The sequence below is a fragment of the Pinus tabuliformis genome, chromosome 4_1 (genome assembly GCF_031772625.1).
Source record: "Pinus tabuliformis cultivar Carrire ecotype Pingquan chromosome 4_1, CPIR1, whole genome shotgun sequence".
NCBI lineage: Eukaryota > Viridiplantae > Streptophyta > Pinopsida > Pinales > Pinaceae > Pinus > Pinus tabuliformis.
The window spans coordinates 986599329-986623528 of record NC_142303.1 but is presented as its reverse complement, the minus strand read 5'-3'; the positions used below and the strand labels follow the sequence as shown (position 1 = coordinate 986623528).

The 24200-nt window shown below is 45.2% G+C and overlaps 1 pseudogene; it reads right to left on the bottom strand.

Moving 5' to 3' along the window:
• LOC149179440 (heat shock 70 kDa protein 1-like) overlaps positions 1 to 17068 on the bottom strand; it is a 71094-nt pseudogene extending 54026 nt beyond the window's left edge.
• Positions 17069 to 24200: the final 7132 nt, after the last annotated feature.

The following is a 24200-nucleotide window of genomic DNA, read 5'->3' as shown; positions in this document are numbered from 1 at the left end:
GATCAGCGCGGATTATGAGGAAACTGACGCGATGTCGCCGCGTCCACATAACTAGGACAGTCATGTCAGCGCGGAAGAACACCGGAAAGGCGCGCTGGCGACCAGCGCGGAAAAGTGATGTCCTTCCGAGCTGGCAGCGCGCGGAATACACTATGGAGCGCCAGTCATCGCGGGTATTTTTCAAACAGACGCGCTGATGAACAAAACTTTAGGAAAATGGGTTTTTTGGGCCAGTTCAGAAGGCATGAAGCTTAGTGATTGGCACAGCAGGGTGACTGACAGGAAGGCAGTGACAAATTACTGTGTAACAGATGCCCCCTAAAGCATGAAGACCGAGAGAGTGGGAGGGGTGAAATGCTTTACAACACACGCCGAACTGGAACACCACTAGGAAGGACCGAAATATCTCTGATAATCAAGTACATGCAGTCTAGGCATGGGCGCAGCCATCCAAAAGACATGCGAAAAGGTCTGTGGAATGGACGTAGCCACCCAGCTAAAGAGACCATAATAATGATAAGGTATGGTCGCAGCCATCCATGAAGACTTAGGTATGGGCGCAGCCATCCATCAATGAGTCATGTAATGATCATCCACAAAATCGCAACCTGGACCATAAACAGACAGGGATCCAGGGTCTTGCGCTCCGTCCCGATCCGAACAAAGTACAAGTTCAAGCATGTGAATACATGGGTTGAAGTCGAACATGCATGAACATCGTCTGATTACCAGTCAACGATGAAAACTGTTAACAGACGCGAGAGGTACCACCAATAATGACAATGGCCCTCAAGGTACTATAGGTACAATCCGCGGCATGTGAATCAATGAGCTGGTGTCGAACACCCACGGAATCATTCGATCGGAGGCCAATGATGTAAACCTCGCGTCGAACACGAAGAACCTGCCATTAGGGCATGCAGGCTCTAAGGCACCTGAAGGGAGTCTCTAAGTCACCTTCCCGGATAATGAGCTGAAGTCGACAGGAAGTGACCTTGATCGAAGGTGGGCCATAATGATTCCCACATCATCGACGCGAGACAGAGGAAAAAATGATTTGTGTGAGATAGCAGATGAGGTTGTATTATTGCAGAGGTCAACTTCTCTTGAACATATCGGCGGCACTGTAGCGGGTTTGGCAGTATTTGACATCAAATGAGCAGAGGGTATAGTAATAATGGCAATGGGCAGATGAGAGGTCGAATAAGATAACCCAAACCCACGGAGGCCAGTGAAAAACAAGATGAGATGGTCCCACCCAGACACGAAGCAGAAGAGTGCCATGTTCAAGAGCGACATACTGCCGACACGACTATGATTACAGTTCCATTTTCCCCACCATTTCTGGCAGGTACCCCGGTTATTTTTGGATGACAAGCTTGACGGGGATAGCATATGCTCGAAGAGTGTCATTTCGACAATACCCGATGTCATCAAGTGTTTAACGAGCCTGACAAAGGAAAAACTCGGCGTCTTTTCTTGTTTAGAGAGCCTGAAAAGACAGCAGAAAAGAAGACTCCAGGGGGGTCCTTTTTCGTACAGTTGTGTCTCTCGAGCCCGAAAAAGTATAAAACAATGCTCGAAAGAACCGCCCGACCATTACGATCGAGGAGTACTTTTCGTAAATAGTGCTTTTGACCCGAAAAAGTAAAAAAGCGGTTGAAAACACGTCGTTTTAGGGCCGATAACGAGTGTGAAACGACAAACACCCGGCAATCTTTTTAAGTTACACGGTCCGAAAAAGAGCTTAAAATGACCGCCTCTCGTTCCCTTTAACAAGCTGAAAGGAGGCTCGGCCATCTTTTCTTGTTTTATGTCGGAAAAGAGCTCAAAGACGAAATTGTTGGGACCAAGTGATTTCAGGACCATGATGATTTTCACCTTTTATTCGAACCTGCACAAGAGCACTACCCGCATAAATCCATTCGATATGTGTAAAAAAAACATATTGAAACATGCATTTAACAAATTCAGGGCTAAATTCATGGTTGAAAATGGCAAAAACCCAAAAAATATGACAATTCATGAGTTTTTACTATAAATAGGGGGAGTAATAAGTCATTTTTACCATTTTCCTATTTTGGGACGTGAAGGACGTGGAGAAGCCAGAAAGTTGACGGAGTGATTTCCAGCCCGTACGGACACCATTTCTCGAACCGCTTCTTCCAGGTAGGTTCTCGTTCCCTTGCCCTGCATTTTGGTTGTTTTTGGTAGGATTTTAACGGTTGAATTTGCCCAATCGGGCGAATTCTTGGTGCATGGATGCGCTCTCGGTCAGCGCGGATATCCCACGCGGGTCCGCGCTGGCCGAAATAGGACAAAACGTGACCAACTTCGGGTCAGCGCGGAAAACCCGTGTTCTTCCGCGCTGACCTCGAAAAATAACGAAGGGTCGCCATGGCCAGCGCGGCTGTTTTTAAAATAGCCGCGCTGGCGCGGAAAAGATTTTTTGTTTCAATTTTGAACGTGAAAAATCCTATGTCAGCACTTCTAATTTCTTTTCATGGTTTGTGCAGGACGTAATGGCTTTCCAATGGCAGGAAAGAGTGCACGATGTCGAAGATATTGCTGCTTGGGCCAATGTGGATTGCTGCAATGCCATGCGGGCTTGCGGTTTTATGAAATTTTTCCTCACACCTCGCCTAAGAGCTCAGCATGATCTTCTCGAGCTACTGATCAGGGCATGGAACCCGGTGGATATGAAATTCACTATCCGGGGCCAGGATATCGAATTTGACCACATGGATATCTTCTTTTTGACTGGGTTGTCACGCTGGGGTGCGCGGCCCATCATAGAGGGACAGCGACCTGGCGGCGGTCCTCTAGATGATCTCATGGCTCGAGTATGCCCGGAGGCTGAGAAGACGAGGAGTGGGAAAGTAGCAATCCCCACAGTGGGAAACATAGTCCTCCGCACCATCCTGTTCATGGTGACCCGGGCAACGGGAAGCATGGCCAACCACGAGGCTTCAAAGACCCACCTCATGCTAGCTCTTGATTGCCTTGAGCCTACAGTGTTTGATTGGTGCACAACAGTGACCAACAACATGAAGAGGCAGCTGAGCAACTGTCGTCGCGGGGAGACGAAACAGTTCGACTACGGGTCTATCTTAGTCCCGCTCATTCTAGAGCGAGTGCCAGCCATGCGGCTGCAGACGATGGCCGTGGATGCTCCTAGGGATCCTCGGGAGACGAGGGCCACACGATGGGCTCGTATCATGCCACGCGGAGGTGGCGGCCGGCCACATGCCTGGGGGACATTCTTCCGGGACTGGCTAGATCAGCAGGTTGTCTTCGTGGAGGACTGGCCATACGCGGGTATGGATTTCCGCAATGACCTTGATATGGTGCTGCCCCCAGGTGAACAGTGGGATGATGCAGGTATAACACTTGACTTTTTTGAGTTTTGTAACGTTTTGGAATTTTTTATGTACATGTCTTAACAAATGTCATGGTATGCAGATGTGGGGCCCACTAGACCGATTGGCCTGGCTGCCACGGCACGGAGAGAAGGGCAGGGGGCCGGGGCTTTGGCCTTAGTCCCTCCAGGGGTTGACACATCAGAGACTGTGGCTCGCAACCTTGAGGGGTTGCTGGAGGGAGTGCCTGATTACCAGGGGGTCGAAGAGGTCCCCTTACAGCATCAGATCCATACAGTGGGGGTGGAACCCAGGGTGCACCGTCTTCTGAGGCGGGTAGCACGAGCAGCTGTGTACTACAGAGAGCATCATCCAGCTGAATAGTCGCCTAGGCTTTATTTCCACTGTTATTTTGAGACACATGACTCAGACGTACTGATATTTTGGACATATACACTTATTTTTGAGCGCCTTAGTGCGCCACACGATATATATATATATACATACCGGTTTTTGGATGGATCATTGTTACATGTGATGATGTTTTGCTTATGTTATGCAATTGTTCAGTACAACTGTGATCTTATGTATGAATTCGCACGACACATGACCCATGAATTTATATATTTTTTTAATGCAAGCTTAAAAGCACACATATGCAAACTATGCTTGAAATGATTTATTTACATATGCTTTACTCTATTATGCTTTCTATGTCTTCTTGCATGATGTTATCTGTTCCGCAAATGTCTGTCTAACACATGGTTTGCCAATGCATCAGTCAATGTGTTTAATCGTCTCGGAATATGCTGATATGTAATATAATCAAAGTTCCGTTCCAACAATCTTACACGTAGGTACAACCTTAGTATGCGTTGGTCTCTGACGGAATATCACCCGTTAAGTTGATGGACGACCAGCTGGGAGTCCAGGTTCACCACTAATTCTCGGATGCCGAGGTCAACCGCTTCGGCAAGTAATTCAATTACAGCGCTGTATTCGACAACGTTGTTAGTGGTACGACCTAGGCAGACACCCTGAAGGTCTAACAATTCTCCGTGAGGATCATAGATCACCCACGCCGCAGATGACAAATTGCAAGTACTACGGCAGGCGCCATCAGCGAAACCAACATAAGGTGCACTAGACATCTGCACAAGAAGAAGAAAACACAATAAGAGGCAAACACGCTTTCACACCAAGGCAAAAACGAAAACATGCACAACACACAAAACACACGTATATACAAAGTGAGTGCGCGAAGTTATGCATAATATTTCTTCAGGTACAGCCCGTTGCGGGGCTTGTCAAGAGGATTTCCTTCATAATCAATCAACTCATATGCGCCCTTTTGTAAAACTCTTTTCACGATGTAGGGACCTAACCACATGGATTCGAGTTTTCCTGCCCCCAGCTTATCCTTAGCTTGATCGTAGAGCAGTACTAAGTCTCCCTCAACAAAGGAACGAGGACGAATATTCTGGTCGAAGTGAGCCTTGACTCTCTTCTTCTGTGCTTCGATAGCCAGAGAAGCCAAACGACGAGTCTCGTCTAACCGTTCTAGGTAAAGAAGCCGTTCCTCCACCGGAGTGGTGTTGGGAAGCAACTCGACAGCTAATTTTAATGAAGGAATCTCGCATTCGACGGGAAGGGTAGCCTCCAGTCCATAGACCAGTTGAAACGGGGTGAAACCGGTGGCATCCTTCACAGAAGTCCGGTAGGCCCACAAGGCTGGGAAAAGCATAAGATGCGAGTTCGACTTGTGTGTATTGACAGTGCGTTGGAGCATGGTGATCAAAACTTTGTTCACGGCTTCGACTTGACCGTTCGATTGAGGATAGTACGGTGACGAACTATCTTGGCGCAAGCCTAGCTGGGTCGTTAATTCCGTCATCATATGATTTCGGAAATGCTTTCCGTGATCTGTAACAATAGCCTGAGGGACTCCGAAACGAGTGATAATATGGTTGAATACAAACTGCGCCGATGTATGACCGTCTTTGTTTAATGTAGGCATCGCTTCGGCCCACTTGGTGAAATAATCCACAGCAACGATAATGTACCCATGCCCCCCAGCCGAACGAGGGTTACAGGACGTATAATCGATGCCCCATTTTGCAAATGGACCTACGGTTACGACAGGGTGCAGTGGTGCAACAGGTGCACTCATCTTCCGGTGGTAAACCTGGCACTCGTGACATGCACGTACGGCAAGGATGCAATCCTTGAAGATGGAAGGCCAGAAATAACCAGCACGGAGGATCTTCTGAGCGGTAGCATATCTGGACATATGGCCGCCACAAGCGCCGGAGTGGCAGTCATTCAAGACTCGCTCAGCCTCCTCAAGGGTTAAGCATCGGCGAAGAACAGAATCGACGCCGAGGCGGTACAGGGTATCGCCCAAAATGCGGTATGGTTGAGCTTGGTGACGAATTCGTCGTCGAGCATCTTTCGATGTGTTGGGACGAAATGAAGACGTTTGTAAATATACGATAATGTCCCCGTACCACGGGTCGAGAGTGCTGATGAGAAATAGCGTTTCATCCGGAATATGTTCCTCTGAGCGAAATGGTGTACACTGAGATGGTAAGGAGCAGAGCAGTTCGGCGAAGACCAGCGATTTCTTAGACTTGGCTGCAGTGAATTCCAAGTCGAACTCTTGGAGGATTACGATCCACTTTGAGTATTTGCCCCCCAGCAACTGACGTGACAAAATATAGGTCATGGGGTTGCAATCAGAGATCACGGTCGTCGTGCGCAACAGGATGTAATGACGGAAACGTTGGACGGCACAGATAGCTGCCAATGCCAACTTCTCGATGTATGCATAGCGAGTTTCTGTATCCAGAAGGTTGCGGCTAAGATAATATACAACATGCTCGGTGCCATCATCGTCGTCTTGCACTAAAACCATGCCGATGGTGGTATCGGCGGCGGCCAAATAAAGGGTGTAGTCACGGTGATAATTTGGAGGTCTTAGGAGCGGAGCTGAGACCAGAAGGTCTTTAAGACGCTCAAAAGATTGTTGAGCGATAGCGTCCCAGCGAAAGGGCGTGTCTCGCTTCAATAATCGCGTGAAACCCTTAGCCACCTCGGCATAATTTGGGATGAATCGTCTGAGAAAATTGGCTTTCCCCTGCAAGCTCTGTAACTGCTGTAGAGAGGCATGGGGAGGAAGATTCAAAATGGCCTCGACCTTAAGGGGGTCCAGACGGATACCTTCCCGGGAGACGATAAACCCGAGCAGTCGGCCAGATTCTACGCAGAAGACACACTTATGCGGATTGAGTCGAATACGGTAGTGTCGACAGCGGAGAAAGATTTCGCGTAAATGAGATGGATGGTCTTGACGTTTAGCTGAATGAGCTGGTAGGTCATCCAGGTAAGGCTGTACGATGTGTCGGATATCGTGAAAAGCATACGACATCGCACGCTGGAAAGTGGCACCGGCATTTTTGAGACCGAAAGGTAGCTTCTTGTAAGCGAAGGTGCCCCAAGGACAAATGAAAGCAGTCTTGTGCTGGTCTGCGGGGGCTATGTTGATCTGGTTGTAACCAGAGAAGCCGTCCATAAATGAATAAATTTCGCTTCCTGCGCAATCGTCGATAAGCTGATCAATAAAAGGCGTAGGAAAGTTATCTTTTGGACAGGCGCGATTGATGTCGCGATAGTCAACACAAACCCGAATAGTACCCTGTTTTTTATTCACAGGGACTATATTAGATACCCATTCCGTGAGAGGAATGGCATAGATGAAACCAGCTCGAAGGAGTTTTTCGACTTCGGCCTTGATGGCTGCAGCCTTTCGAGGGTGCACAGGGCGTAAACGCTGACGAACAGGCTTAGCGCCGGGATAAGTAGGGATTTCGTGCTCCACGATACTGGGGTCAATGCCAGGCATTTCCTCGTAAGACCATGCGAAAACGTCACGGAATTCACGAAATAAATCGGTATAAAGTTGAATTTCCTCAGGAGTGCATGTGACTCCAATATAAATATTTTCGACAACCCCTGTTTTGACAGAGATGTCGATAGCCAGAGTTTGCGTAATGTTACCCATGTTTCCTTCCGAAGACACTTGATACAACTGAACAAGCGTTTGGAGAGGGATAGATGGGACACATGAAGCAAACCGCTCGAGACATGTGGCCATTTCCGAATGAGGAGGGAGAAACGAAGAGCGATGGTGGTAATCTGACCAAGGGAGCTCCTCGGGAGACATAGTCTCAATGATAGCCTCGTCGGAGGGAAATGATTCCTTCAGGGGATCCGAAGTGGCCTCTTCTCCCAACCAAGGGAAGCGGTCATATGAATCGGGAACACTGCTTGGAAAAGCAGGTTCAGGAGGTGGAGCCGATGCAGCGACTATCTCGATGTAGTTGAGCTCGGCGGGACTCAACGGCATCCTCTCGCCCCAAGAGTCTTCCTGATTCAAGGGAGGGAGCACCCATGGATCGGAACACACTGCGATCATGTTAACGGAGGTGAGATTTGGAGGTGGGAGGGGAAAGACTCCCATCAGGGAGGGATCTTTAAATAATCCAGCACCCACACTCACTAGCGATTTGGAGGTATGTTCTATGAAAGGCACATTCCCTTCAGAAGAGGAAGCGAAAAAGGACAGCTGGTCCACTGTGACGATTTTCCCTTGATGGGGAAAACGAACGACACGGAACAAAGAGGAAGCCACGGCGTGCATGGCATATGTCCAGCTTCGTCCAAGGAGGAGGTTGTAAGTGAGATTAGCGTCAACGACTTCAACCTCGACTTCTACCGTTTTCCCTTCTAAAGAGATAGGCAATCGCGGGAGGATACCATATGGACGAGATTCTCTTCCATCGAAAGCCTCTAGGGTGGTAGGAGACTGGCTCAGAGCAGGGGAACCAATAGCCTTCCAACAAGCAACCGACATGATGCAGGTTGAGGCACCTTCATCAATGACTGTACGATGGATCGTTTTGCCATTGATGAGAACCTGTATAAGGAAGGCCACCTGGTGAGGCAATCTCTGCGTAAAACCCTCGAGATCAAAAGAGATTAATTCCGAATCTGCCGGGTCTATGCCACCAATCGCTGATAGCAGGGACTTCCTCTGGGAGGGGTAGCTCTGGAGGACTTCTAATGCGGACATAGCAGACGGAGCCTGAGCTAAGTCCTCGACAATGCTATAATGCTGTGCAGCACGAGCATTGGGGTTATAAGATGACTTCCTGAGTACACCTTTGGGAGGGGGTCGGGGGATCGTCTCGGTGCTGGGCCGTTCAATGTGAAGGGGACCAGAATTGGACGGAGGAGCGCTGGAGGGAACCTCCGGCTCTTTCCCGGCTGAAGATGGATAATCTTTCGCTCGAGTCGTGACATGGATGGGGATGGTTCCAGCCATGAACACTTGAGAACCGAACGAGGAAGAGGATTGAGAGGGATCTGCCACCTGATGCGTCTGCTGGGACGGGAAAGGCTCTTTAAGCACGGCAGGGGGCCCTGGAGCACCTTTCAAAAGCCGACTAACCTCGGACCGCCTGGGGCAATCCTTGGTGTAGTGATCCTCCTCGCAAATGAGACAAGGATACTTAGGCTTCCGTTTGGCTCCTTCCTCGGAAGGAGGTTTAGGAGGGTTCTGCTTGGGCTGTCCAGATTTTTCTTTGGCCTTTCCTTTCTTTTTGCCTTTCGAGGATTTGTCTGCCGCGGTGGATTGAACGGCATTTACCTCGGAGGTATTCCCAGGAATAGATTGGCTCTGAGAAGCATTCTCGTTAGAGGCATTTTGTTTCTGCTTCCCAGGATTCACGGTCGATTTCTTAGATGATGAATTTACGGAACTGATAACTCCATCAACAGAAGGCTTTGGTGGAGCTTTGGGTTGTCCGTGCCTCGGGGCATCTGGCAAATACTCATACAAAGTACCTGACTGAGAATACACTAAGTCCAGGTATTGAGCTCGCGCGATTGCTTGCTCCTCAGTTACACACGCCCCCATTGCGATATCTTTGGCAATTTTAGGGACAAAGGACGTGGTAAACCAGTCAGTCAGGAGTTGATCAGGGATCCAAAATTTAATCAAGCGACGACGCCTTCTCCATTCATGTATATGATCGGAGATGTGCGTCGCCGTGTCCTGTTTTAGAGACGTGAGCAGATGAGTCCCAGTCTCGTACCGAATGGGTAACTGAAAATGAGTTAAAAAGGCCATAGCCAACGAGTTAAAATCTGAAAACATGCCGCGATTGAGTTCGATGTACCATTTAGCAACTGAACCAGTGAGAGTCCTCTGGAAGAGGTGAAGTCGGATAGAATCATCAAGCCATGAGTTAGATGAGCACCAAAGGTGATAAGTCATTACATGGGCCTGAGGATCCTCTCCGGCTTTGCCGTCGAACTTTGGACAGTCACCTGGTATTTTGGTTGGAACCGGTGGCCAATATGGATTATGCAAAATAGGGTCATTTGTTAACTTGGACACATCAGGTAGTTCCAACGTTGCCAAAAATGGTAGCTGCGGGTTGAAGGACATCTGTGGCTGCGGATTCGAGGCGACATTAGGGTTCCACCCAGATTGGGGTTGCCCCCACGAACTTTGTCCGGACGGGCCCGGCCCAAAAGGACCTGGCGCGTAGGAATTTTGTCCCGATGGACCTGGTCCATAGGGAGTTTGTCCGTAGGAGTTTTGTCCGTATGGATTTTGGCCATATGCGGACGGCTGTCCCTGTGTCTGCCCCCCAGCTCCCCATGTATTAGCAGCTTGCCCGACAGGTTGACCATATTGATAATTTTGATAAGGAGTGACCTGTGGTTGCTGATAATTTTGATAAGGAGTATACTGATTTTGCCCCTGGGGTGGCTGGTAGCCAGATGACTGCTGGGTCCCATACGGAACCTGGTAGGCAGGCTGCGTTTGGTATGAGGGTTGATAACCTGTTTGAGTTTGAGGCCCAGAGTAATGTCCTTGAACCGGCTGAGGTTGAACCATATGTCCCGAAGGTTGACTTGGTCGGATTCGAGATGGACCTGGTTGGCCAGTAGGGTAGCCTTGCTGGGCACCAGGTTGTCCATGTGCCACCAAGGGTTGTCTTTGCGGAACGGATGGTCGAATTGGCTGGATAGCTGGTTGACGTCGAGGTTGGCCAGCTTGTCCAGGTTGACGATGAGGGTGGACAACGGGTTGATTTGGCTGTATAGACGGTTGGCCCGTTTGTCCCCCAGCGTGAACAAATTGAGAAGAGGGCTGGGCTTGCTGTATGGCAGGCTGCCCTCCTTGGTGCATGGGCTGAGCAGAGGGTTGGCCTTGCTGTATAGCAGGTTGCCCCCCTTGCCCAGAAGGATTCATGATTTGAGGGGTAGGTTGGCCCTGTTGAACATAGGGTTGTCCACCCTGCCCAGGGAATTGACCAGACTGGGCGGTAGGTTGACCCTGTTGTACATAGGGTTGTCCACCCTGCCCAAGAGGATACCCTTGCTGGGCCACTGGTTGATTTGGAGGATTGTAAACTGAGCCAGTTTGTCCAGAGGGGTACCCTTGCTGGAAACCGAGTTGGCCTTGTTGAAAAGAAGGTTGCTCTGGTTGTCCAGTAGGTTGATTTTGATACGGATATGGCGGACCTCCAATGCCCATGGGTTGTTCCTGGTAAGGTTGACCTTGTGGGCCCCCAGATTGTCCTGGGTCAGGCGGGCCATAAAGTGGTTGCCCCTGGGGGGTTTGCACGTAGAATGGCTGGCCTTGATTGGGTGGTCCTATGGGCTGCCTGGGAGGATCCCGGTTCCCTATGAACACATGAGTAGCGTAGTCGTACGTGACATTCAAGGGTTCCTCGTTTTCTTCGAAAGGGTGATGAGGGAGGCCTGAGATGCTCTCAAGGAACTCACCGTTTTCATCATAGAAAAAGAAGGGACCTTCGTAATCCGGGTCCGTTATGGGTTCCCCAAAAGCATCATACGGTCCTGATCCTGGAATTCCACCAACAAAGGAACCAGCTTGAGGGTTTTCAGACGAGGAAACCGGTACGGTACTGACGACCGGAGTCGAACGTGCTACACAGACAGTAGGTTGAGTGGGAACTGAGGTGACGGGCGTGTTAAGCCCTGTCGTAAGGGGTGTACTAAGGGGCTGCGAAACAAAAGGCCCAGTGGAGGCAACAAGACTAGGATCCCATATAGTAGTAGAAGTCGTTCTAGCGGCATACCTATCCCTCACTGATTGATATCGTGGAGGGAGGGGAGAGGAAGCCGGGATTGGGGTCTCGACGTCTGTGACCACGGGTATCTCACCGGTGCTGGAAGCTGTCTCATCCATGTGGGAAGAAGACATTGGAGACGACATACCGAGAGGGGTACGAGGGGTACGGGGGGTATAATCGGGCTCCCAGATGGGATTCCAATCCTCTATGTAATCTTCGTCGCCTGGGGCACGTACGTTGATAGGCTGGATACTCGGAACAATGGGAAGAGTACTGCTTACAACTGGTATCTCTGGAGCAACAGAGGACGGAGAACCTTGATCACTTAGACCGGGAGTTGATGGGTCAGCCAGGATGACCAGACCCCTTAGAAAACCTAAAGGAAACTAACGATAAAACCCTACTCAAAACTATCGCACACAAGATCTAAAATAGGTGATGTTATCGTGGCCAAATTAATTTTAAGACACAAGAACCAGACTTGACCTTTTCATGTTTCAGGAGTCGAGAAAAGGACGAAAATATGACTCCAGTCTCCTTCGAATGTTTAATGAGCACGAAGTGACAAGATGCTCACAGGCACCTTTTCATTTAGGGAGTCCGAAAAGGATCAAAAGTGACTGCTCTGGAACTCTAGGTAGAGGGTGTGCCAAACTTTTCGCAAAACCACAGAATACTTTTTAGGGTACAGGTGGTCAATCTTCGTGAATGCTGTGTTCATTGCATTGCGAATCGTAGGGCGGCCGACTCGGCTTCCTATGGATAAAGGATAAAAGCCTAGTGGGGTCTCCCTATATACGCGACGGTACGTGGGAGCGCAGTCCGTGTTAGACCACTATCGAGTCACAGAAGGAGGAATCACCCAACCTAATGTGAAACAACAGTGACTATGTTTAAAGACGCCGGAACACGTCTCTAACCTAGACCTCTAGATATTTGCGTTTAGTTCCAATGCGTTTTTAGATTCATTTGGTTCATTTTACAGTTGATCTTGAGATTAAGTTTCGATTTCAAGCTCTATCGTATGTTCGCTCACAATTACCTAGATGCAATCTATATGCCAAAGAATTTCGTTTTGTTCGATGAATTCTAGCTACGAGAGGGCAAGGAATTTTTAACCAAACAAAACAAGTACAAGCAAACAAGCAACTTAATGCAACTAAAACGAGGAAAGGAAACTTTTTCTTTTTGAAGATGCAAATAAATGAAATGTTCTTTTCCTTTTCAATTTTTCAAAGCAAAGCTACTGGTTTGATTTCTTTTCAATGACACAAAGCATCTAAATGAATTTGGAGGAACCGGAACACCAAGTAAACTACTTAATGAAAGCACACAAAGTCCCCGAAACACTCAACCAAAGCTTCCAAATCAAAGGAAAACAAAATCCGCACGAGCTATGTGATCTAAGCTCTTGCAAGACAAGCGAGGATTGCAAGCAAGGAGGAAGCGAAAGACCGCTCGGAAACACAATCCAAACACTCCAACAATCACTAAACAAGTGCATAAACAAATCTGAAATCGGCTGGTCGAACAAGCAAACAAGATCCCCTACGGTAGGCTTGACACACACACGGCCTCTAGATGTCCTAGGGCTAGAGTGTGAAATCAATAGAGAAAAGCGAACACCCGAAGGACGAGAGTCACAACCAGTCAACTAGAGACCCAACACAACCCAGCAATTGCAAAAGTAACGATGGAAACACGAACCAAGCAGCGAAAGCAAAAAGGGAAGGTATTTGCAAACTTAAGAGCTGAGCAAAAACGGAACCCTATGGAACCAAGCTCCACAATCAAGCAGTTCAGAGTTCAGACAATGAAAAACAAGTCATCAGACAGGTGGAGAGAAGAAGGGAAAGTCACAGCAAGAGGTTCAAGAGGCCAATTTGGTCAAAAATGAATTTTACAGGATCAGCGCGGGTAGCCTTCAGCAACTCGGCGCTGACAGGGGGAGGCCTGTAGCAACTTTGCGACGTCAGCGCGGAAGAACAGGGATAAAGCGCGCTGTCTTAGAAAAACAAGGTCAGCGCGGAAATAAAACACACAGACGCGATGACAAAAACCACAAAGAAGCGGGGGCGCGATGCCAGCGCGGAAGGACACGAATAAAGCGCGCTGCCCTTGAAAATGAGGTCAGCGCGATTGTTAGACGTACAGACGCGATGGAAAGAAAACCAAAGAACAGGGTCGCGATGTCAGCGCGACTGTTCGGAATTAAAACGCGCTGAGAGCAAAAAACAAGGAAGGCCAAAATAAAAACTTCCCGAACCAAAGGCAAGAGCCTTTTAACAATAAAGATGCTTCCCAGAAACACCCAGAAAGTTCATAAGCAAAAGAGACAATCCCAAAAACTCGAAAAGAGATCAATCAAAGCCAAACACAAAAGTGGACTCAAGAGACAAAAAGGCTGATCCCCAGCGGAGTTGCCAAATTGTTGGAGAGGTAAATCCCCTCTACGGATAGAGGCGATCCCTACTAGCCCAGCAGGGGTCTAGCAACAATCACACAATGCTGCTACGCATGTTCCTAATTACAATTAAACAAGAGGTAAAGAGCACCTACTTGGATTCCTACGCTGTCGTTTGACGAAGAGATGTTGCCTTCGCTCCTCCGCTTCGGCTGGTCACAATCCTCCACGATCTCCGCGAATAGATACCTGCACACACGAAGGGGAAACAAACACAAGCGTGAAATCTAGTAAAAGCAACCATACATCAGTCAGAAAAGATGTAATTCACATTTAACCATTGCATAGACAAATGAGAATGGAACAATAATAGCAGTCATCTATTATTAATTAGAATAGAGAAGAATACAACCAAATGTTCTGACGTCGGTAACCTTCTCAGGAGGGGCCAGTCAGCATGTATCTCAAGCATTCACCTTTGAGGATGATTCTCCCGAGACAAACAACCCTCTCTCTCACACAAATAGCACAAAACAACCTTCCCTAAGCAATCAATCACTTCCACACCTAGCACACCAAACCTATAGCAGCAATCTGAGCACTACAAGCTCTGTACAATCCAAGCTATTCCAAGCTAAGTCTAACTATCCAAAAACTAGCTGCCCATGGTAATGGTGAGAGTTTATATAGGAGAAGGAGTCTCCCATAAGGGTGGAAGGATGAGCTTATCTTCAAGGGAAGTGGTTGCAAAGGGTCGAACATACATGCCAGAGAAGGGAGTCGACATTCACAAAGCTAACAACCAAGCCTGGAGTTATCTGGAAGGCTGGTTGTTTGAACAAATTCGCCCAAACTGGATCATCGCGGATTATGAGGAAACTGACGCGATGTCGCCGCGTCCACATAACTAGGACAGTCATGTCAGCGCGGAAGAACACGGGAAAGGCGCGCTGGCGACCAGCGCGGAAAAGTGATGTCCTTCCGAGCTGGCAGCGCGCGGAATACACTATGGAGCGCCAGTCATCGCAGGTATTTTTCAAACAGACGCGCTGATGAACAAAACTTTAGGAAAATGGGTTTTTTGGGCCAGTTCAGAAGGCATGAAGCTTAGTGATTGGCACAGCAGGGTGACTGACAGGAAGGCAGTGACAAATTACTGTGTAACAAAATCCCTACTAGATTTTGTGAAAATTCTATTAGAAAATCTTCCTAAAACCATCAAAACATCTAACAAATAGACTATGGCTAAAACAATGTGTCAAACTCCACTCATATTCAAAAAATGAAGATCTAAACAAATCAAGTCAAGAAGGCGTTTGCTCTTATACAATGGAAGAGGCCCAATGTTAGTTAAAGATCACTATCACAATTCAACAAATAAAAACGTCCCTGAAATTACAACTCACAACCGTTAACTCATTGAAAACCGTAGTGTTGAAAAATACCAACACTAACCAAAAATTTAACACAACAATGGAACACTAAATATATCTATAGGTTTAGAACAAAAGACTGGGAGTTGTCTAATTATTAGACGTTTTTGGAGTTTTAGGTCAGTGCAGCGAAACAATTTCTAGTAAAACCTTTGTTTTTTAGTTTTTAAAGCATGTTTTTAGCTGTATATATAGATTCAATGCCTTGAAAAATTCCAGGGGCACTCAAATTGCTGAGAGTTTACAAATCAATATTGCGATTCCAACAAATCCCTACTAGATTTTGGGAAAATTTGATTAGAAAATCTTCCCCAAAAACCTCTAAAACATCTAACAAATAGACTATGGCTAAAAAAAATGTGTGAGACCACTCATATGTAAAAAATGGAGATCTAAACAAATCAAGTTAGCAAGGCACCTACTCTTATACAATAGAAGAGACTCAATGTTAGCTAAAAATCACTATCATAATTCAACAAATAAAAACCTACATGAAATTACAACTCACGAAAATTAACTCATTGAAAAATGTAGGGTTGGAAAAGACCAACAATAACTAAAAGTTTAATACAGTAGTAAAACATGTTTTGAATATAAAGAAAGACAATCAATATAATAATGACAATAAAATTGAATCTTACTAACAAATTAACAAAAAAAACCAAAATGACAAAATCATTATCAATAAAAATAAACTGATTTACTATAACAATTTCAATCCTAATTTTACCAATGAAAGCTATTTTTTCTTTTTTTTTTTGATCAAGTAAGAGTAGGAACTTCTATTAAACTTAGTCAAATATACATAATTTACATGGTGCCACACCCGTTCTGTGAGAGTTCAACAGTTTGCTGGGCCGGCCAAACCAAACCAATCACCCAAAACAAGAGAACCTAAACCGGAAAACCGAGGAGAACCACCAAACAAAGCACAAGGAGCTAAGAAAACCTTGTAGGGCAAGTCCATAACTCACCATGGATCCATAAGAGGACCCACCACAAATCAAACTGAAAACTGGCAAATGGACAAATGGACCTGATAGAAGTTAAAGCATAACACTCTAAACATTTTTCGGGTCCGATCAAAACGCACCAACAATCGCCGCCGTTGATCCACTGATTAAGATCCAACGATCATCGTGGATATCGAAAGGATGAGAAACACGAGGTTTTCTCTCTCCTTGTTCAGCAATGTTTCGCTCAAAGAGTGGAATCGGAACCAAACACAGAAAAACTGGAAACTGTTCAGACCCCACCTGATATACCGCTTGTGGTATTGAACTGTTTGACTTGCGTGAAAACAAACGTCTTATCGCCACGTGTTGTCCTTTGATTCCTTCCATGGGGTAGTGCCTGAGCCAATCCCAATCACTTGGATTCTCAGTCAACCACCACCTAAGCCAAATGACAAGGGCTACCCCACCCTGTGGAACAATCCGAGTCAAACCATTCATCATTCAAACAAAGGGGATCTAGACCTTGGAATGACTGAACCATTGCAGGTTAGACTATGTGGAGCCCACCAACCTCCCGTTGGTCTTCAGGGTTCCTCTGATCCAATCTGTTAGTCCATAGTTCCATATCCTGGGTAGCGTGACAAAGACAATCCTCCTGCAATTTACCTGGGGGAAGCGAATCCCAAGCATACCTAGGATCCTTGTCCCTATTTGTGACTCCATTCACCAAACGATCTGCTAACATGTTAGCCTTCCTTTTCACATGAGAAAATCTGATAGTTTTAAGGGTTTGCAGGTGAGAATAGATGCGGTAAAAAACCTGAAAGAGCTTCTAGTGCTTCAAAACTTTGTCTGGAGAGGTTCCATTGCTAATCTTCTTAGCTGATCTAATAATTAATTCCGAATCCGCTTCAATTATAACATTGTGAGAACTAAAATTCACCAGGATTTCCAAGCATTTCTTTAATGCCATGAGCTCAGCCATGTTGTTTGTGGCCTTCCCCAAGTTGACATGGAAGATTAGCTGTAATTGTCCATGATCGTCTCTTATGGCACCCCCAAAGCCTGCTAATCCTGGGTTGCCCTTAGCTGCTCCATCAATATTAACCTTTAAGAAACCATAAGGAGGAGGCGTCCAGATGGTAGCACACGTGTTTAGAAGGTTCACTGTCTTCATTATACCTAGGGGATTAATAGATTGGAGACCCAAGTGAAGTAAAATTATCTCCTCATGGGGCAGGGGAGGATCTTTAGGAAGGGTCCTCAGCAAGCTTCTTACTGTGTCTTTGAGCTGCCTTAGAATTTGCTCAATTGTGTGTTGGGGCCTGTGTGTTTTGGTTTTGAAGATTCGACTGTTGCGTTCTTTCCAAACATGCTAGATGACAAAACTTGGAACCAGAATCCAAGATTTATTAACTATCTCATTCCATGAGAATTTCTTCCTCTAGTTCTTTAGAGTGTTGGATATGCTGAGAATATCCCTATTAGTTTGTCTAAAAATAGAAACCACCCAGTGCCACACCTTTGAAGTGAAAGGACAGAGTTTGAGAAGGTGTTCAATCGTCTCCTCATGAGCGCCACAAAGGTAACACCTGGAAGGACCAATGAAGCCTTTCTTGAGGAGATTCTCCCAAGTTAAGATCTTCCTTTGATGCACTAACCAGATGAATAGCTTTATTTTCATCCAATGCGGACTTTGCCAAAGTTTCTTCCAGATTTGATCAGGATTCACAAAGTTAAATCATGTGACTTCATGTTTGGCCTCTTTGAGGTTAAAGTTGCCTTCAGTGTTCTTTCCCCATCTTAATTGATTCATTGAGGAAGAAACAAGAACCCTTCTATGCTTTAGCTTCTGGGTGAGGGCTTCTGCCTTGGTTTTCAGCTGGTTTTCATCACTATATCCTAGATCCTTCCACTCCATCCATTTCCATTATTCCTTCCCTGATCCCAGAAGTATTTTACCAGAACCATACCTTTGCTGTTTGTGTCATTTTTGAGATCTGAAAAATCATCCCTATAAAGGCTGGGTTCCTGTTGCCAGTTATCCTCCCAAAATCGAGCAAGATACCCTGCTTGAATTTCCCAAAAAAAATGGTGTTGAACAATGCTTTTATTATCCCAGGCAAGGTTCCAAATATGGGAGCCCCTGATTTGCCCTGACATTCTAATGTGATCCTTCTCCTGCCAGTGCTTGGCATATTTTTGTTTCCAAAGTTTATCCCAGGGGGCATTCGGTTCCTTAATCCATCTCCACCAAAGTTTGGCTCCCGAGACTCTGCTGAGGGTCTCAGGATCATGAAGCCCCAGTCCACCATGGCTCTTGGGCTTGCAGAGCTTATCCCAGACTACTAAAGCCCACTTCTTTTTCTCTTCCCCTCTGCCCCACAGAAAGTCCCTTTGTATGTTTCTTATTAGCTGCTTAATACCTTGAGGAGCAGGAAGAGATGAAAACATAAAAATGAGGATGGCCTACAAGACCTCCTGTGTGAGCAGAAGGAGGCCTGCCATATTTAGTGATCTGCATGTCCATTTTTTGATCTTGTCCTGAAGTTGATTTAAAATAGTTTCCCACACATTCTTGCTTAGCGGTTTGTCAGTAAGAGGAATGCCAAGATATTTGGAAGGTAGCTGATCTCTTTGAAATCCAAGAAATCTGGTAATATTTCTTTGAATAGTAATATTAGTGTTAAATAAAAATACTTTGGACTTGTTAAGGCTTACCTCAGTGCCTGCTGCCATGGAAAAGTCATTTAAGATATTTTTGATTGCTCTGGCCTCCCTGACTATAGGTATGCCCTGCAACATAGTATCATCTACAAATTGTTGATGAGTGTTTGCCTCTCCATCTGCAGTGAGTTTGATACCCTGAATTCTTCCTTCAACATTAGCCATTTTAATCACTTTACCTAGCCCTTCCATCATGAGGATGAAGAGGAACGGTGAAAGCGGATCTCCTTGTCTGAGCCCTCTGGAGGGAGTGAAGGTCCTTGATGGAGCTCCATTAAGCAGTATGGAAAAATTGGTTGAGGTAACTAATGCCATAACCCATATTATCCAATTCTGATCAAAACCATAGGCTTTTAGAATTGCTCTTATGTAAGCCCAACTCAATTTTTCATAGGCTTTCGCGAGGTCCAATTGAATGATCATGCCAGCTTGTTTGTTGCTTTTGAGAGAGTGTACCACCTCATGAGCTTGGATGATATTGTTGAGGATTTTTCTTCCCTCCACATAGCCTGTTTTCTCCTTTGATATGAGAGAGAGTAGAAGTGGTTTGAGGCGATTGGCTATTACTTTAGAGATAATTTTATACACCACATTACATAAGGCTATGGGCCAAAAACCATCCGGAGTCATGGCATTTTCCTGCTTTGGAATCAATGCTATGAAGGATGCATTCAGAGCCTTTAGAACTTTTTTGGATCTTCTTGAGTCTTCCACAACCTCAAGGATATCATTTTTGACAGTTTCCCAACAGGCCTTGAAGAAGTCTACATTGAATCCATCTGGGCTTGGTGCTTTTCCACTCTGCATTTCATTAATCACTTCACTGACCTCCTCTTCCGAAACTGGCCTGTTGAGATTGTGGTTGTCCTCTCTGGTAACCAGCTGAGGGATATACTGAGTGAAATGGTCAATGAACCTAGATCTGTCCTCTAGAGGCTCCTTTGTAATGTTGCAGAAGTGCTGAACAAGGACTAATTCCATATCACTGTGAGAAACAAGCTCAATGCCTTGAGAATCTTTGATCTTTGTGATTCTATTGTGTGCCCTGTGAGCCATAGTGGTTTTGTGGAAGAATTTTGTGTTTGTTTCTCCCTCTTTAATCCATTGTATTCTTGATTTATGACTCCAGAAAATTTCTTCTTGTAAGCATCGATTCTCCCATTCTTCCTTTAGAGAGTCAATTAAATTTTTCCGCTCTTCGGTGAAGCCATCTGTGATGATGATCTGTTTGATCTCCTGGAGCTTTAGTTCAGTATCTCTTTTGGCTTTGAAGATGTCTCCAAATTCATTTTTGTTCCAAAACTTAAGACAAGATTTGATATGTTTAAGTTTTTGTTGGAGCATATACATCTTTGTGCCCTGAATATTCAACTCCTCTCTCCACCATGTCTCAACGTTATTAGTGAAATTAGGATGTGAGAGCCAGGCATTTTCAAACCTGAAAGGTTTGTTTCTGGGAGTGCCCATAAAGGTGGCTTCCAGCTATACAGGCCAGTGATCTGATCCTCCAAAGGGCAAAATGGAGGTTATCATGGCAGGTCCTGAGAGAAAGAGGTCCTCTGAAATCATGAATCTATCAAGTTTGGAAGCAACTTGATGGGCCCCTCCCCTTTTGTTGTTCCAAGTGAAGGTTCCATTAATTATTTCAGTGTCCACCAGCCTCATGTTCATAATGAAGTTTTGGAAGGCCATGGAGTCTCTGCCTAGCTGTCTAGTGCCTCCTTTTTTTCCGAAAGAGATCTTATCATATTGAAATCTCCTGCAACGATCCAGGGAAAAATGGGATGTCTCGCTCTTAGTTCCTCCAGGGAAGTGAGAAGCTTGAGCTTGTCTGCTTGCTTTTGAGGTCCATAAACATTTGTAATCATGTATATCTCCTTGTCCCCTACAGGTTGACATATCAGGGAGAGATAGTTCCTGGATGCTTCAACATCCAGAATTCCAAATTTCTGTGGGTCCCACAAAGTGAGAATCCCCCCGCCGAGTGATTTGCCTTAACCTATAAATACTCATATTTGAATAACCACTTATTATGAATACCTCTTATCTTTTCCATCGAACATTTTGTCTCTTGAATGAAAACCATGTTTGATTTTTCTTCTTTCATTCTGTTACTAAGATTTCTTTGTTTCCTTCTATTCCCTACTCCTCTAATGTTCCAGGTTGTGAACTTCATTAAGAAAGGTTAGTAAAGGAATAACTGGTAAGATCTTTCATCTTACCTGAGTTGATCAACAGTTTTCCACATTCGTTCAGCAGTTCATTCTGCCTCTTTCTTCCTCTTTTCCTTCCCGAGTTCTTTGGAGATTGTGCTTGAGGATTCTACATCATCTTGACCCCACTTGGCTTCTAGCCTTCATGATTTCTTTTGACTCCAGTGCCCTTCGCTTGTGACCTCTAGAGAAAGAGTTGTTGCACTCTATCATAGTCCTCTTTTGGCAGGGAATCCACCCCTATGTTTTTTCCTTGTTCCAGAAATTTCTCTAGATCTAGATTTTTCCTATCAAGAATCTCCTGTAACTCATGGTCCTCTATTCTTGCTTCACTTGGAGTTATCTCCTGTTCCCTACTGATCTCCATTAGGCTTGGTAGATCATCCTTTTGCTGGTTGTTTACTGTGACATCCTCCATGTCAGCTACCCTATCTTGTTCCTTTGTTACATTCTCCATGTCAGCTACCCTATCTTGTTCCTTTGTTACATTCTCCATGTCTTGGACTATCTCCTTGTTCCCCTCTTCTTCCTCCAGGATATTGAAGTTGTTTTGTCTTGTGTGTCTATCCTCATTTGCCTTCTTGTGTGGATGCTTTCCTCCTTTTCCTTTACTCCCGACTTTGGTGAAACCCTCACGGTCTCTCTCCCCAGTGGTTTTTGGTTATCTTCCCTGTTGATTGTGGGGCAATCTCGGTATAGATGCCCATGTTCATGGCATTTGTGGCATCTAAATGGTATGTGCTCATAATCCACTGTCTGTACCCATTATTCATCATATACTTCTAAAATGATCGCTTCCAGTAGGGCTCCACATAGATCCATTTCCACACATATTCAGGCAAAGGTGGTATATCTTCCTTTCAGAGTTGCCTCTGAGATTTTTAGAAAATGTCCCAGCTTGTTGCCTATGGTTTTCAAAGATTCAGGCAGCCAATAATCCAGAGGAAGGGAATATAGTTTGATCCAAACCGGTATTGATGTGAATGTTTCACGTTCCGAGACAAATTTTATCATCCATCGCCGCATGTAGAGTCCTGCCGCAACATAGAAATAGGGTCCCCCTTCAAACACTCTGTCTTTGTCTTCTAGGCTTGCGAACACTGCTGTGAAAAATCCCTTAGAACCCAGATGTAAATGTATTTCTCCCTTTGGCTTCCAATGGCTCCTTATCGAGACATGTAACGCCCTTTCTATCGGCCATAGTCCCATGAACTTGCATATTATTGCATGCTTCATCATATGATCTCTATGAGCTTGTATCGCTAGGTCGCTCAATACGACCCGAGGAATAATGCCTGACTTGGGCTTGCAGACTCCAGTAGTATTTCTGGAAGCCGATTTTTCACTATTGCCTCCATTCTCCTTTCTTTTCTCATTTCCTGTTGATTCCCTTCCTGATCCTGATCACTGCTTTTTCCAGATGTCCCCTGACTTCTGGTTTCAGAGATCTTGTCCAGTGGTTTTTTGAAATGTTTCTTTCCTGCATCCTGACTTCCTCCTATGACTACTTGGCTGTAGGAGAGAGCAGCACTCCCCCCTGCACTCCCCACCATGGTACCTTGAATCCAAAACCCTGTCTTCAACTCCAACCCTAGCTTCTCCACTCCCCAAAAGCTCTCAAAAAAGTTAAAAAAAATGAAAGCTATTTTTTCAATATAATCAAAATTAATAATAATAATATCCATAGTGAAATAGCTGACCTAGCCCATCCAAAAATATTTGGGAATGAGTAAAATATGTGATACGGTGTGATACAATGGAAGTTAAAAGGAAAAACATAAACATTTCTTTTTAAAAAGCTCCACCCTTAACTATATAAAATATAATTTTATAATTTAATTATTCTTTAATTACTCAGAATTTTTTATATATAAAATTATAATGATATTTGTATTTTCATTTTCACCCATTCACATACAAATAAATATTTCACCCATATATATATATATAGATATATTTTATTTAATAAGTAGTTTAAAATTTCAATAAATACTTGCGTTGATTTTTGTTATCGATGAATTTTAGTTTCAAGCAACTTTTGATACCTTGTGTATAAGACTTTGCGTAATTGTAATCATAATATTTGTTTTTTTATTTACTAATCTTGGGTTAAGAATTTTTTTAAATGTTCAATAATTTTTATTAAAAACAGGGAAAAATAACATATTGTGCATTTGCTTTGGGATAATTGATTTTTTATAGTAATTACGCCGTAAGGCGTTTCCCTCTGAAATGAACTCCCCTAAATGCCTTTCTGTCCTAATCTTAACCGTCAGATCTATTGTTAAACAATTGAATCCCTCTGAAATGAACTCCCCTAAATGCCTTTCTGTCCTAATCTTAACCGTCAGATCTATTGTTAGACGATTGAACAATTATCTGCCGTCCAAAGAAAACATTAAAAAAACAGTTATTAATTAAAAAATTAATTAAACCCAGCGCATCCCGTCCGTCTACCTAGCCGGTCCGTCGTGTGCTGCACGAGCTTTTTCTGCAGGAGGAGGGCCACGCAGGGCGGATTTTTCTGCAGGAGGAGGAGCGCCAAGAGGATGAGGAGGGCCGCGCAGGGCGGATTTTTCTGCAGGAGGAGGAGCGCCAGGCCAGGTTTCTTGCTTTTGCTTTTGTTCTGTTTTTAAGGTTATCTTTTTTTTTTGACTGGTTTTCTTGTTTGTGCAGGGATGCAAGCCAACGTTTGCCAAGGATACGTCCACATACTAGAGGCTGTGATAAATTTGTCAAGTGTCTCATTGTTCATGGAACAGCTGAGCTGCAAGTTAATAGAGATTCACGGGATTATACAGTTTATTTGTTTGGTAATTGGCAGGACATACCCAAATCCTGAACTCAGACTTTCAATCCAACATGGCCTCAAAAGAGCTAGAAGCAATAAAAGTCCCAGACTTTCAGCTACCCAACAACTTCACCAATGTTATTGAC